Consider the following 14,665-nt stretch of genomic DNA (forward strand, 5'->3'; position numbering starts at 1 on the left):
GCAAGGTAGGTCTAGAGATATACCTTGATGTTCGGATTGTGCAGGCCTGAAGGTTTCTAGCATCTTCCTCATCTGCTCTTGAGACTCCAGCATTTGCTTTGTTTGAAATTCCATCATCATTTGCATCTTCATCTCCATCTCCGCCCGCAACTTTTGGTTTTGCTTCTCTATCATATCTGTAATGACAGGGGTAAGTGAAGAAAAATCAGGTTGGTTCTGAGATGGAACCTGATACTGCTGTGGAGGCCTGTGCTGGAATGGTTGTCTCTGTTGGAACGGAGGTTGAGCTGCCGGCTTGTTCCCTTGGTGGAAGGTCTCTCCGTTTTAGAAATTTGGCCTCTTTTGACCTGCCCACGGTTGTTGCGGCTGGTTGAAGGCCTTCACGTCTTCTTCCATGGCTTGGCAGGCTCCATCTTCATGTTCCCTGCTGAAGCAGAGAGAGCAGATCTTAGCTTTAATGATAGGAGAGTTACCTAAAAAGACATTCTTCAAGGTGGAGGTGAGCTCCTCCAATTTCTGGTTAGTCTCCCTTAGGCCCGCCTGTAGCTCTCCCCCCTTGGCGTTAACCTACAGAACTCCTGCTCTTTTTGGCTGCAGGTTTCTCCCATTCTGATTGGCCCCAATCTCCTGCAAGTCAGTTTCTGCAACTCTCTCCAAAATATCGAAAACTTCATCCTCATATGCGGTATAAAACGTTCCACCCGTAGCGAGATTTACTTTGTTTTCATAAAATCAGAGAGAGATTCATAAAATATTTGGGCTAGTTGACATTGCTCAATGCCATGGTGAGGACATTTCCTCAACAAATCATTGAATCTCTCCCATGACTCACTAAAGGCTTCTCCGTCATGAGGATGGAAATTGTGAATTTCTCTTCTATAAAAATTCGTTTTGGAGAGAGGGTAAAATTTCTGCAGAAATGTTCCTTGCATCTCTTACCAAGAATTAAAAGTGATTCCTAGATTACGATACCATGCAAACACTTTATCTTTAAGAGTTAGATGAAAATATTTCATTTTTAACATCTCTGTAGATATTCCCGGAACATTTTGAGAAGAGCATCTAATATGAAAATCATCAAGGAATTCTAAGGGATTCTGTGCAGGTAATCCGTTAAATTCAGGTAGAGAATTGATCAATGCATTATCGTATCGAAACAAGATACCTTCACCGATGTTCAGATTTACATCGGTTTGTCATAAGCTTCCGGACGGTGTAGACCTATCCAACATAGTTCTTCTCCTTTCATTCTGCTGATGTATCTCTTCAGCCATATTTCTCTGCTGAATTTCTGGTTCTGTGACTGTAGAATCCGGGGTGGCGTCTCTACTAATTTTTTCTGCTGACTTCTCACCAGCTTCAGAGCGTGTAACTACCATAGATTTTCAGCACAAATGTTAGCAGAACAATGAGCTGAAGATTTTTAAGTCCTGCAGCTTAAGGAGAATCAAGAAAAGATTACTGAACAATTAAAAAAAAATCCTACTGTAATACCGTGCTCCCCGGCAACGGCGCCAGTTGATAAACTCAAATTTTGGGGTGTTTTTTACTGGTTGTTTAGCAGTTAATACGTGTGAGGATTGAGCTTATACAACGAAATTTATAACCTCACAGCTTAGGGTGAGTGAGGGTCGATTCACAGGGAGACGACAAAAAACAGCAGAAGAATTCTTTCTATCAAATCTGTTCTTTTGGACCTCAATACTCAAGTATAAACTCTGGTAAACGATCTTCGGTACAAACGATAGAGCTTTCTTCAAAAGTCTCGGTGCACCAAATCTTCAGTAAGGCTTTCCTTACTAAGGATTTGCCTTTGCCCTTTGGGCAATTTCACAAACACCAGCGGTGTTTGTGCCATGATGCACCTGCGCGGCGAGCTGCGCGCCGCTGCGCGTCGCGCGAGCTTTGCGCGCGCGCTGCGGCGTGGCGAGCTTGATGCACGCGGCGTTGTTGCGTGCGGCGTTGTTCCCCGCGGCTTGGATTGCTGGCAACCTAGGCTGTTGCCTGAGTTGCTAGCAGTTGGGAAGTTCTGCAGGGATGGATTGCACGATCTGATGCAAGAACAATGGAATTTTTGCTAGAACGGAATGGGAAACTATTCAATCAACTATGAAATTTGAAATCAAGCGTAACCAAAGGAACAACAGAAATTGGAAATGCTGAAGACATAGCTTGTGATCTTCAACCCAACTCTGATTGTCTTAGAAGGGAGAAGAAGATTGTACTGAAACTGAAACGCTCACGCCTCCTCGTGTCACTCCTTCCGGGCAAGGCGACGATCGTCGTTTTCCAGCTACTCCTCAGCTTGCTTCTCGCCCAGCTCCAATGCTCATCAGCCTTGGAGGGTCTGCAGAAATCCTTTCTCTCCAAGCCCTAGCTTCCTTGAGAGAAATTCTGGACAACCTAAAATCAACTTTAAAGAGGGTATTTATAGGTTTCTCTTAAGTCATGCCTAGGGGCATTTTCAGAATTTTTGCATCTTTGAATTTTCGCCCGCTCCTCTTGATCCTCGTCTCTTTCGTTGATCTTCTTAACCTGTCTCTGAATTTTTCTTAACCATAAAATGTTAAATATACTCCACTTGATTCAAAGGATCAAGTGGGGTTAGTAATTTCATAAAATGATGCATATGCATGATATTAGCATGAATTAACATTATAATTTTGATGAATGAAAGCTAAAAAGTTTAATTATTTGATGACATATTTGAGAGTCATCAGGGTGTTTGATGCCTTTCAATATGTCATCAATTATTAATGAGTTTCTTGAGCATTATGTATCAATTGCATTCATTTAATCTATATTTGTTATCATTCATATGCATTATTTTTCCAAACTACTAACCCCACTTGATTCTTTGAATCAAATGGATTAGATCTCATGTATTTGATTAATGAGTTCAGATATGGATTAAACATCCAAAGAAAGATGAAATTGATTAAGAGGAGCTGGAAAAAATCAGGAAGAAGAAAAAAAGCCCTCAAATCTCAAAGAAGCCATATTAAAAGAAACCTATAAATAGCCTCACAAGGGCTCATTCTAGGTTGTCCAGAATTTCCAGCACAACAGGACAGGGCTTGGAGGAGAAGAGATCTACAGACCCTCAAAGAGCTAATGAGCATTGGAGTTGGGAGAGAGACAATCTGAGGCATAGCTAGACCAAGAAGATCATCGCCTTGCCTAGAGGAAGTGACACAAGGAGGTGTGACTGTTCTGGTTTCAGTGTTTTCCTCTTCTACCTTCTAAGACAATCTGTGTTGGGTTGGAGATCACAGTTTGTGTCTTCCAACAGTTTCCAACAACAGTTGTTCATCTATTACTCTTGATTTTCTTTTTAGTGTCGTTCTCGTTCTTGTCCTTAGTTCCATTCATCATCACACTCGTTCATCAATTGTTCATCAATAGTTCATCAATCACACCTACGTCTGGGCACCCTTCCCGCACCGCAATTAGCAGGCAGGGATGCCACGCACAGGCGCCCCACAGCCCCGCAAGCAGAAGTCGCGCGCGCAGCCAGCTACGCGCAAGGGTTCCTCGCACGCAGCAGAAGCCGCGTGCGCAGCCAGCTGCGCGCAAAGGTTCCTCGAGCGCAGTAGAAGACGCGCACGCAGCTTGCCGCGCACGCAGCTTGCTGTGCGCAAGTGTTCCTCGCGCACAGCAGAAGCCGCGCGCGCAGCTTGCTGCGCGCAAGTGTTCATCACGCGCAGCAGAAGCAGCGCGAACATCCTGCTGCGCGCAAGGACTGCCTGCGCGCATTGGCTCTGTGCACAACATAGCGAGCGTGCAGACTGCTCTTGGAGCCCCGCGTGCAGCAGAAGCTACGCGCGTGCACAAGAGCCCCGCGTGCAGCAGAAGCCATGCGCGTGAGCGCCTGTGCGCAAGGCTCCCTTGTGCGCAAGGCTTGCCTGTGCGCAAGTCTAGCACTTGCACTTAGCCTAGCACTTGCACGCGCACACAAGGTGTTTGTTAAATCGCTAAAACCACAGACGTGAGTTTGTGAGTTAGTTTGGTAAACTTGTGTGCTTTAATTATGCAAAAGAATTTATCAGTCTTGTGAGAACACACTTCACATAACTCTTCGAAAAAAATTTAACTAAACAGTACTGAATATAATTTTTCTAATTGATAAGATTGAACCTTGAGATCTGAAGACACATACTAAACCGAAAAGAAATTTCTGATGTTTTGTCTGCTCTCTATGGATCGACACCCCACTTACCCAAGGTTGTGAGGTTATAAATTTTGTTGTATAAGCTCTTTCCTCACACGATCTAACTGATAATTAACCAGTAAAACACCCTAAATTTGAGTTTATAATGCTCGCACGCACCAAACACCTCCTCGCATGCCCGTCTGCTGCCAAATCCTTTCCCGTGGTCCCAAGGACGGTTGACTTGATCACCTCTTGCGCTCATCCGCCCGACGTCCGAATGATCTCGCCAGAGTCGTCGACCGACACGTTACAATCTACACCACATCACCTGCCAGAACGAGATTTGACGCTGTGGATTAGCAGGACTTAAGGCTAGTCTCGTCTCCCCTCCGTTTACCAGCATTATTATCTTTTCCAGTCTCGTCTTCCACTATCGCGTCCTCTGCCATTATTTTCATTACAATTCACTGATAGGATAGCCACCGTCGTCGAGTGTAGGAATTCTTGAGGTTGACGGATATTCTTTGGCCTAGACGCCGAACACTCCACGGCCATCATACGCCCCTCATTGTCTAGACGTCTAGTTGATTTCGCGGGTCATTGGGAGTTTGATCTAGGGATCATTCTTCTCTTGTTGACCGGCAAGGCCGACACCGTTATCCGCCGATTCCCTCAACTGCTCATCCGCTAGTTTCCCGTGCATTGAGTTACATCTCACGTCCTCGCATCATAATTCCTGTGATGTAATACGAGCCGATCGATCCTGGCTGACGTCGTATTACATCAGCCATCATGGGAGTGCCTAGATCAACGGGTATGTTGGCCTTCTCTAGTGCCTTTCCTTCTTGTTCTATGATGAACTATCCTTAATGGATGAAGAGGATGAAGCTATTGCTCAATGCGTATGGGTTGTGGAGCGCCAGCATCGAAGATGATGTGTTATGGATGAAGGATCTTCTTGGTATGGAGACCATTTTCGGAACTATTTCCCGAGATATGGACCTTTAGACTGATGAAGACAAAAGCTTGAAGGAGACATGGGAGACTCTTTGAACGATGAACATCGATGTTGACCAAGCAAACCAAACTCACATTCGTGTGTTGAAGTTAGAGTACGATAACCTGAAGATGGCTAAGGATGACCTAGTTTCTAATTTTTTCAGCAAGTTGCCGATGATTGTGTATGAGATGCGCAATCTTGTAGAGAAGCTCACCAAAGGCGACGTGTTTGAAGATCACTAGGAGCAACACCATCCGTGTGTGACAATGTCACCATGGCGATAGAGCAGTTTTGCGACATCAAATCCATGTCCATTAAAGAACTTGTGGGCTCATTGAAGGTGCAAGAAGACAAGATTGGAGAATGAGATGAGGTGGATGACGAGCAAGCACTTCTTTCAGGGTAGGATTGAATACAACTTTGCGATAGAGATCGAGCTCGTAGAAGCAATGAACAATGCAAAGACGGTGACAACAAGGATCATCATAAGTCAAAGGCAAACTTCTTGATGGCGCGGCACCGTTCGACACTGCCCAGCCGCTACACAAGGAGCCATCACCGTCATCGAGCCGCCACCGACACGTGCCCAGCCGACACGATGAGCCGCTGCGGCGACACGCGACCCTGGGTATAGATACTCGACATGACGACGCGACACCTCTATCACCGGAGCATTCGACCTATCCATCTCTGATTTTGTATTTTCGCTTTGCATTTTCATTTTGCCTTTGTAAGGGGGGAAAGAACCCATATGAGGATTCCTTCCCCTCCCAGCACTTTAGTGGGCCTTAACAGACCTAGTTATGTTCTTTTCTTTTGTTTTGTTTTGTTTCTTATGGGGGCCCATCTTCATCCATCCTATATAAGGAGGGGTGGGCGACCCAAACACTACTCTTGAATTTTCTCCTAGGTCATAACGTTTTTAGACGTTGAAGAGTCACGTACGTGAGAGGAGGAAGAAGAAGAAAAAAGAAGAAGAAGAAGAAGAAAAAGAAGAGGAAGAAGGAACGGGAAGAAGAGGAAGAGGGAGGAGAAGAGAGAATGAGGAGGGAGAGAGAAAGGAAGCTCCCCTCCCCCACCGTTGCACCAGCCTTGCCGCCGCCATGCAGGTCTCGCCGCCAATCTCACCGTCGCCGCGTCGACCTCACTGTCGGCCCATTCGCCTGTTGCCTGGCGAGCTGCAGGTCCGATGACTCAGTTGCACGCCCGACGACTGACCCCGCTACCCCTCCACCTGGTTCGGCCGTCGCCCGGCGCTTCCCCTCAAGCCAAGTGATCGTCTCTGCCGCTGCCAAGCTTCGGCGCCCGTCTAGAGTCGACCGCTCGTCCCACTGCTCGATTGGCCGCCGCTCGCCTCCACCGTCCACCACAACCGCCGACCGCGACTTCCACCCCGACCACTCGGCCAGCTCAGCCCCTACCAAGAGACAATCCCCGATAAGTGCCGCCCTCGCCGTCTGCCTGTTCACCCACCGTCGTCGGCAGAGCTCACCGACCGGCTTGGGCGCCTTCGGCCCCGCGCTGTGAGCATCGCCCCGTGCTCGCTAGAGTGTATCACCCGCCCGCACGAGCGCCCAACGTGCACTACGGCCGGCGAGAGCCGCCATTTCCCGAGTGCTGCGCGCCGCCCTCACGCCGTGCCGCCCGCGTGCCGCGCAGCCTGTGCGCGCACACGCATGCGCCGTGACCACCGCTCGTGGTGCCCACCGTGAACTCCCGCACCCGACATGCTACCCTGCTCTTCTCTGACTAGGGCGCTACTCCGCGCCGTATGCCCGACCAACCTCGCCTGCTGGTGGACACCCACAACACGACTACCCTACTCCCGCATTAGCAACACTTCGGTGTCACCGACCTCCTATTACCTCCGGATCTTCCTCCGACTCAAGATATCCGTCGCCAGCGCGACGAAGGTACTTCCTTGCCCTGTTCTTTACGTCTCTTACGTCCTTTAGTGCTCTTTTGACTTGTCTCCTCCGCGCTCGGGTTAGATAGGTGAGAGCGAGACAAGTTGAGAAAACGATGAATATTCATTGAGAGTCTTACCTGCCCGGTACGAGTCGAGTTCTCCCAACGCGTGTGAGCACTTCAGCGGGGTTCCCCCGTTCGACGACGTACTCGCCTCGACCCTCTCGGGGGAGGTTCAGGAGGTCTGTCTGATCTCACTTAGAGCGATCCCGTCAATCTGTAGAACGGCAACTCTGCTCGTCAGGGCACGCACATACGACACGTAGGAATTCTCGCATTGCACGTCTTCATTCATACCTGTCCACTAGCATCATCGGACGACGCCGACAATCGTTGTCCGATCGAGATCTCGATTCGATACCAAGCCGCTGCTCTCGGTGTCGATCAGACGACGTCTTGACGACGTCCGGCATTAAACTGGTATCAGAGCCCGGCTTTGGTCGCCCACAGCACGTCTCCGACTCCGCATCGCATATAGCTGCATCCGCATTCACTTTCTTTTTCGAACATTCATATAGGATTCCCAAGAATGGCCGTAGAGTCGCGATCCGCACTGATGGCACAACACGGAGGTTCTACCTCCCCGCGACGGACCGAACCGTCGCATGACGAGGGAGGCAATGAGATTGCCCTCTCGGGACCCCAACCCGTGACCCAGGTAGCCGACCCCGTCCTACCGCATTTTGAGGCTACGTTGATTACACCCGACGGCACGGGTGCTCCGGGCACATCGGGCCCACCAAAATTTCCCGGTGCGCCACGCGAGCCACAGCACTCTCCACACGGCTCACCGCAATTACAAGGATAGAGCTACCGTAGGTCGGCGCCCACACGGGAAATCTCCTTGTTGTCGAGCCCATCCCCCGAGCAACCCCCACACGAGGTCGAGGACGCGGACGAGGAGGCGCCTCTCGCCAGTACCTGCCAAGAGAAGAACTTTCAGACGACCAAGGAGCTTACTTCCGCGCCATGGCTGCTAGGATGGAACGCATGGAGCGCATGTTCGTGGACCAACGGGCGTCAGAGCACGGAATTGAGGTGGGACTGGCCGCCCGAGGGCGGTCTCGTCACGCATTAGGGGTTGGTCCACAGGGACCCCATGGCAGACTTATCCATGACCTCAATACGGATTACGAGGTTTTCGATCATCGATCCGACGGCGCCCCACCGTAGGGAAACCTAGTTAGGGAACCAGCGCGAGAGCCCCAGGATATTCGCGCTTGGGATATGCAGCACCCGCGGGACAACTTTGCCCGCGGGTACGACGTGGACCGACCGGTCCGCCCGGACCCTTACGCTCGATAGTATGAACGAGACGTGGGCCATGACTACTCGGGCCGACGATATGACCCTATCCAGCCCCGAGATCCACGGAAGGTTGACCCACCGGCGCGCCGTGACGACTATTTTCGACCACCTCCACCACGATATTATGGGGTGTACGACGTCCCCCTACCTTCACATCGTGCGATGCACGTCGACCGCACACCTCGGGACGGTCCTCCACACCTTTAGGACGATCATGTTCACGAGCCGATTTCGCCCCGTCGCCACTTGGACCCGCGACCAGGAGACTATCCCGTGCCCGAGCGACACTTTGACGACGATGAACGTCGGGGCAAGGAGCAGCGTGCACGCATCCAGAGAAGCATGCGCGCCGACGTTGCCGTCTTTGAGGGCTCTCGGAAGCCCAAAGAGTTCATCGACTAGGAGTCGAACATGAGCTCATACTTCAGGTTGTATTGCATCGATGACGACCTATGTATCGAGTATGTGGAGACACGACTTGGCGGACAGGGCAAGATCTTTTGGGAGAACGAGCGAGTCACCGCCGAACGATGAGAACGACCCATCACGTCCTGGGTGGAAATGGCGCAGAAGCTAAGGAGCAAGTACGTTCCTCGGTAGTACTAGATGTCCCTCTTCCTCTCGTGGCTCGACCTCAAGAAGGGTCGACTCCTGGTGACAGAGTACATCGAGGCTTTCTAGGAATGTCAGAGTACATCTAGACTCCTGGTGACACGTGTGTTTTTTCGTTCCTTTGCCTGCTTGTGTGTTGCCACGTCACCGCCCGTGCACGCGCATTGTATGCGCTGCACGGGCGGTGAACCTACCTCCTGCCACATACACATGTGCGATCACCGTTGGATTTTTATCCAACGGCTAAAGTTGCGCCACGTCGACAAGGCGGGAGGCTCTTTGCGTTTTTTTCAAGAAAGCCCTTAATAAAACAAGCAATTGTAAACGAACGCCGCCCTAAAATATTCGTGTATATGCCCTTACCGCATTCTCTCTCCTCCAATTTTTTCTAAAACATTAAAACTATATTGCAATAAAACCCTAAACTTTTTTAAATAGGATCTTTATGCATGCAATGGCGAGCGAGAGCCGTTTTCAAGGTCTTTTTGCAACAAAACGTTGCAAAAAGGCCCCGAAAAGTCCAGAAATTGTGTAAATACATTGTATTCTATTAAAAATATGCCCTTTTTTAATAGAATAAATGCATTTCTTCTTGAAATAAATCCCAGAAAATTCCTTAAAATTCGTAAAAAATTCTAGAAAATTCTGCAAAATTCCCTGATTCATTCCCATGCTGATAAAGTTGAAACAAAATATTACATATGTCATTTTTATTCAAAAATGATTATTTCGAGCTTCAATAAATCCTTACAAATTCATATAATTAACAGAAATTAGGGAAAAATCAGAAATTACTTGCAAACATTATTTTCATGCAAATATATGATAACAGCCCAATTTTAAGCTCTTTAAATGCATGAAATCATGCTAATAACATGAAATATAGACCGAAATTAGGGTGTTGTCATATACCCCCCTACTTAGACATTGCTAGTCCCTTAGCAACATCTAAGTACTTTGCCGTATTATCAGTTCTTTCATCCTGTAGGTCAGACAACAAGTATTGGAAGTGTTAAGTGTATCAATCACAAGCCGAGCTAAAACATTTAATGACAGTTTGAGCTCCGACCTTGTCAGGAATGTGGGGTTTCTTTCTCCTTGGTGTGAATGCCTAAGTGGGTGAGAAGGGAGTGTACTTGTTTCTAGGTATGACGCTATACTCCTTAGGTAATCTCTCTATACTCATGTGAAGCTGGACTCCCATCTCTCGCAAGTAAGATCACTCTCTTCCAGGGTGGCGGCCACCTAGTACTTGCCTCTCCATTAGCCTTTTCTCCTTCCTAAGCATAGAAGACGCCATTTCCTCCTCCTGTTGAGCACAGAATGTGGAAGACAACGAGAAGGATATATGACAGACTTGTAAGGCGTGTGATGGGGCGATGGAAACTTTGTGAAAGAGTTAGGGTGAGCGTTAACAATGAGAGATTTATGGTCCAATGGGTGCGGTGCTACCTCGGATAAACTACTCCCAAGATTTTTAGTTGAAGTGGGGGAGATAGAAGAGATGGGACCAATGTGATGATACAAAGATAGAGAACAATATGATCATGAATGGAATATTAACACAAGAAATTGCGCAAGTCAACCCCCCTTTTCTCTTCGTCTTCTTCTTTTTTTTTTCTTTTTTTTTTCAAATATTATTTTTTTTTGCTTGTTCTTCTTTTCCTCTTTTTTTTTTATATCGAAGAGGGGTATGACAAAAAAAATGGAACACTTTCCATCATTTAAATGGTTTTCAAACATGTTATCACAACTAGCATGAGTGTCATAACAATCACATTGGTCTAGAGAGAGAGGACAGAAGAATAAGATTTAGATAATGCAGAGTGAATTGTGGACAGAGAAAGATACAAAGAGGCAGTATCGTAGTGATACCATGGAAAGGGAGATAAACGTACTTGGGAGATAGGCATATCCTCGGTAGCGGAAGCAAGGTGGTGGAGTCAAGTTGTGATGGAAATGGCGTGAAGTGTGTGGAACAATAAGGTGGATGGAGATGGTGGATTCTGTGCATAGGACTTGGAGAATGACTGCTCACTATTTTGGAATGGTAGTAGGCTAATGGGGAGACAAAATACATAAGTGGGATCGGCTATTTGAGCTGATGGAATGGGGGCTCTCAGTTCACTCATCACTCCCCTTTGAAGCATAGAGCTTCTACCCTTGACTTTCCATCATCTAATCACCTACTAGTCACCCTCCCCAATTTGAAATTGAATCCACATCGCTCAAAATCACTTGTGTTGCACCTCAACATGTTCTTGATCCGCTCTAGAGCCTAACTTCTCTACACTTGTTCCCAAACCATTGGATGAAAAGTATGATTCATGTATATGCATGTTAAAGATGGCTAAAAGCAGGTTTAATTCATGTAATATTCCTAGAAATTAAATGTATACATCACAGTTTCCCTTATAAAATGACTAGCTTCCCCCCTACTAAAACATGCATGGTCCTCAATGCATAACTACGAAAATAACCAAAAGGAAAATTGAGGGAGAGAATGGCAAACACTGGGGATGGACGTGCGGATTGCCGTTGAGATGATAGATATAAAATCCTGAATAAGTTGTGCTGCGTCATTCATCATGATTGCTCCAACTTGGTCAATATCCTGATCAAAAATTTTAAAAAACACCACAACAAGGCTAATAGAGGTTCCACATAAAAATAAATAGTTGAACCCATTCAAGAGATAAATTTTTTAAAGAGAAATCAGATCAATGACTTGGGTCCTAAAAGATCATGTTGTGCTGGCTCTTCAAACCCTTTACTCCTTATGAATGTTGCATCCTGCAATTACCCCTTCATGTGGACTCCACCTACTTGTTATGACAGCTAAAGAAGAAATTGGATAAAAAAATAATAATAAATAAAAAAAGAAAAGGGGAACTGGAGAAGAATCTGAGTTCCCGTTAGGTAAAGCAAAATAAATCAAGCTAAAGATTATCTCAATCATAAATCTAAACTCAAAGGACCGTGTATGAGAAACTCGATGCCCATGTGTATATACCTATATTTAAAAATAGATTTCCTTCTAATGTTCATCCACAAAAGTGATAAGTTAAATAGCTCGTACATAAAGAAAATCATGCTAGAGAATTTCCATTTCCATTCAAAGAAATGATCATGCCAATCTGTAAAAAGAATTTTGCATAAGAGAGGCTCAACCTCAACTTCATTACAACTTTTTTTTATCCCTGTCCGAGGTTGAACTTCAGATAATTCACTAGGCGTATTGCAAAATTCTTTTTCCATTTCTATTTTCATCCACATCATCCTCATTGAAGCCTTCACATTGCAATTTCCCTTCACATGATTTCTGTCCTCAAGAAACAACACGTAAACATCAGAGATTATTTCATCCATTTCTTCCATTGAGATCATTGACCCTTCAAAATCGTCCCTGCACAATTTTCTGAAAGAATCATGTCTTGAAAATTCATTCATCTCTTCTCCATTCCTATTGGACATGGGTTTACATTAAATTTTGGTATGCAGTGCGTCAGGAAATGGAATAAGAGGTTGATACTCTTCAAGATCAGCACTTTTGATCAACGCTGGTGATGTCGAGCAGGATCATATTGATGGAGCGGACATATCGCACGAGGACCACTACCATGGAGAGGAGTACGCCCTCGAGTATGAGGAGCCCGATGGTCAGATCGGATATATACAGATCATCGAGGCACGAGGGACCCCCTTCGTGGTATCCCATGTGTTCACCCGGCCGTTGGCCAACATCGTCGTCGACACGCCCGGCACTAGCAGAGTGCGACCATGTCGCGGTCATCACTCCCGCTAGGACACTCCGTCTGCCCACCGGGACACCATTCGTTGATGCGGCCCTCCGCACCTCGATCTTCTATATGTGCGTCAAGATCAATGGCAAGGCGTGCAAGGTGATCGTAGACAGTGGCAGTTGCATCAACGCTATCTCAGACACGATGGTCACCGGATTAGGGTTGGTAGCGAGACCACCCAACGCCATATGACGTCTCATGGATCGACGCTTCTTCACTACCCGTGAAGCGTCAATGCCGCGTCCCGTTGAAGGTGAGCACTTATGCCGAGGACGTCCTCTGCAATGTACTTCCCATAAAAGTGGGGAGCGTCATCCTAGGCCGTCCATGGTTGTATGACCACGATGACACCCTGGCCGGATGCGCGAACACCTGTTCGTTCATGTACTAGGGATGACGGGTTACATGGCACCCATATGCCATGAAGCCGGCGAACAAGCCGGCCACGACCAACCCGTTGATGGTCGTTCGAGGACCCTTGTTCACGCGTGACCTGGGTCGCGAGGGTGATGACACGCCCTTGTGTTTCGCCGTTACCCTCGACGTCCCCCCCGCCCCTCCAATTACTCGTTCACCCGAGGTCGAGGCTCTCATATCGGAGTTTGGAGACATCTTTCCGGATGAGCTACCAAGTGGATTGCCCCCTATGCGGAACATACAGCACGCAATCAACCTAGTACCTGGTGCATCGCTACCGAACCTACCGCATTATCATATGGATCTACCGAAGTACGAGGAGTTACTACGGCAGGTCAGGGAGCTCTTGGAGAAGGGCCTTATTTAGGAGAGCCTTAGCCCATGCGCTGTTCCGGCGCTCTTAGCTCCGAAGAAGGATGGCACGGAGCGCATGTGCTGCGATAGTCGTGCCATCAACAAGATAACAGTCAAGTACCATTTTCCCATTCCGCGAGTGCAGGATTTATTCGACATGATGGCAGGATCTACTATCTTCTCCAAGATAGATTTGAGGAGTGGCTACCATTAGTGATGTGAAACGACGACGGCCGGGATCGATCGGCGCGTTTCACATCACAGGGTTATGATGCGAATGCAAGGGATGTAAGCCGAATGATGAGAAAATACGAATGAGCAGATAAGGATTTGACGGATAGCGACGTTGGCTGTCCCGATCAACGAGAGAGGAGTGATCCTAAGATCAAACTCCCAATGACCCGCTGGACCTACTAGACGTCTACTAAGTGAGGGGCGTCTAACAGCCCTGGAGCGTTCGGTGTCCAAGTCGGATGACAATCCGTCTACCACAAGAATCCCTACGCTCGACAAAGTGGCTAGTCCTATCCGATGATGTTCGAGAATATCACGGTAGCCGACGCGATAAGGGAAGACGAGACTGTCAAAGATAATAATACTAGAGTTAATGGAGGGGAGATGAGACTGACCTTTGTATCGCTTAGTCCAAGGCGTCCAAGTCGTCGAGCGGATGCTTAGTGTCGGGTTGTGCGGACGAGTGTCGTTGACGACGATGAAACCGGGTGCGGACGGTGCGGTCGTAACTACCAGCACAGAGCTAAGTCCACGGGTGGCGTGTAGCAAGAGTCAGAGCAGAGGGTGCACAAGGCGCGCACTTGGCTCGCACTTGGTATAGTCGTGTGGGCGGGCAAGACAGCAAAGCAAGTATCGTGGGAATAGTCATGTGGGTGGGGCAGAAAAAACCAAGTAATCGGTTAAGGCGTAGAGGGTGGGAATCAAGAAATCAAGAAAGATGAGGGCGAGGGGAGGGCGAAGGGGAGGACGAAGGGGAGGACGAAGGGGAATCAAGGAGATACGGTGAGATCAAGAAATCAAGAAATCAAGAAATCA

General features: G+C 47.7%; 1 non-coding gene across 1 annotated transcript; it reads left to right on the plus strand.

Annotated features, from left to right (window-relative positions):
- Positions 1-777: 777 nt before the first annotated feature.
- LOC144707288 (small nucleolar RNA R71) lies at positions 778-886 on the plus strand. Its single transcript, XR_013582450.1, has one exon. It is a non-coding gene; the product is annotated as a small nucleolar RNA R71 (small nucleolar RNA).
- Positions 887-14,665: the final 13,779 nt, after the last annotated feature.

The sequence above is a fragment of the Wolffia australiana genome, chromosome 8 (genome assembly GCF_029677425.1).
Source record: "Wolffia australiana isolate 7733 chromosome 8, ASM2967742v1".
NCBI lineage: Eukaryota > Viridiplantae > Streptophyta > Magnoliopsida > Alismatales > Araceae > Wolffia > Wolffia australiana.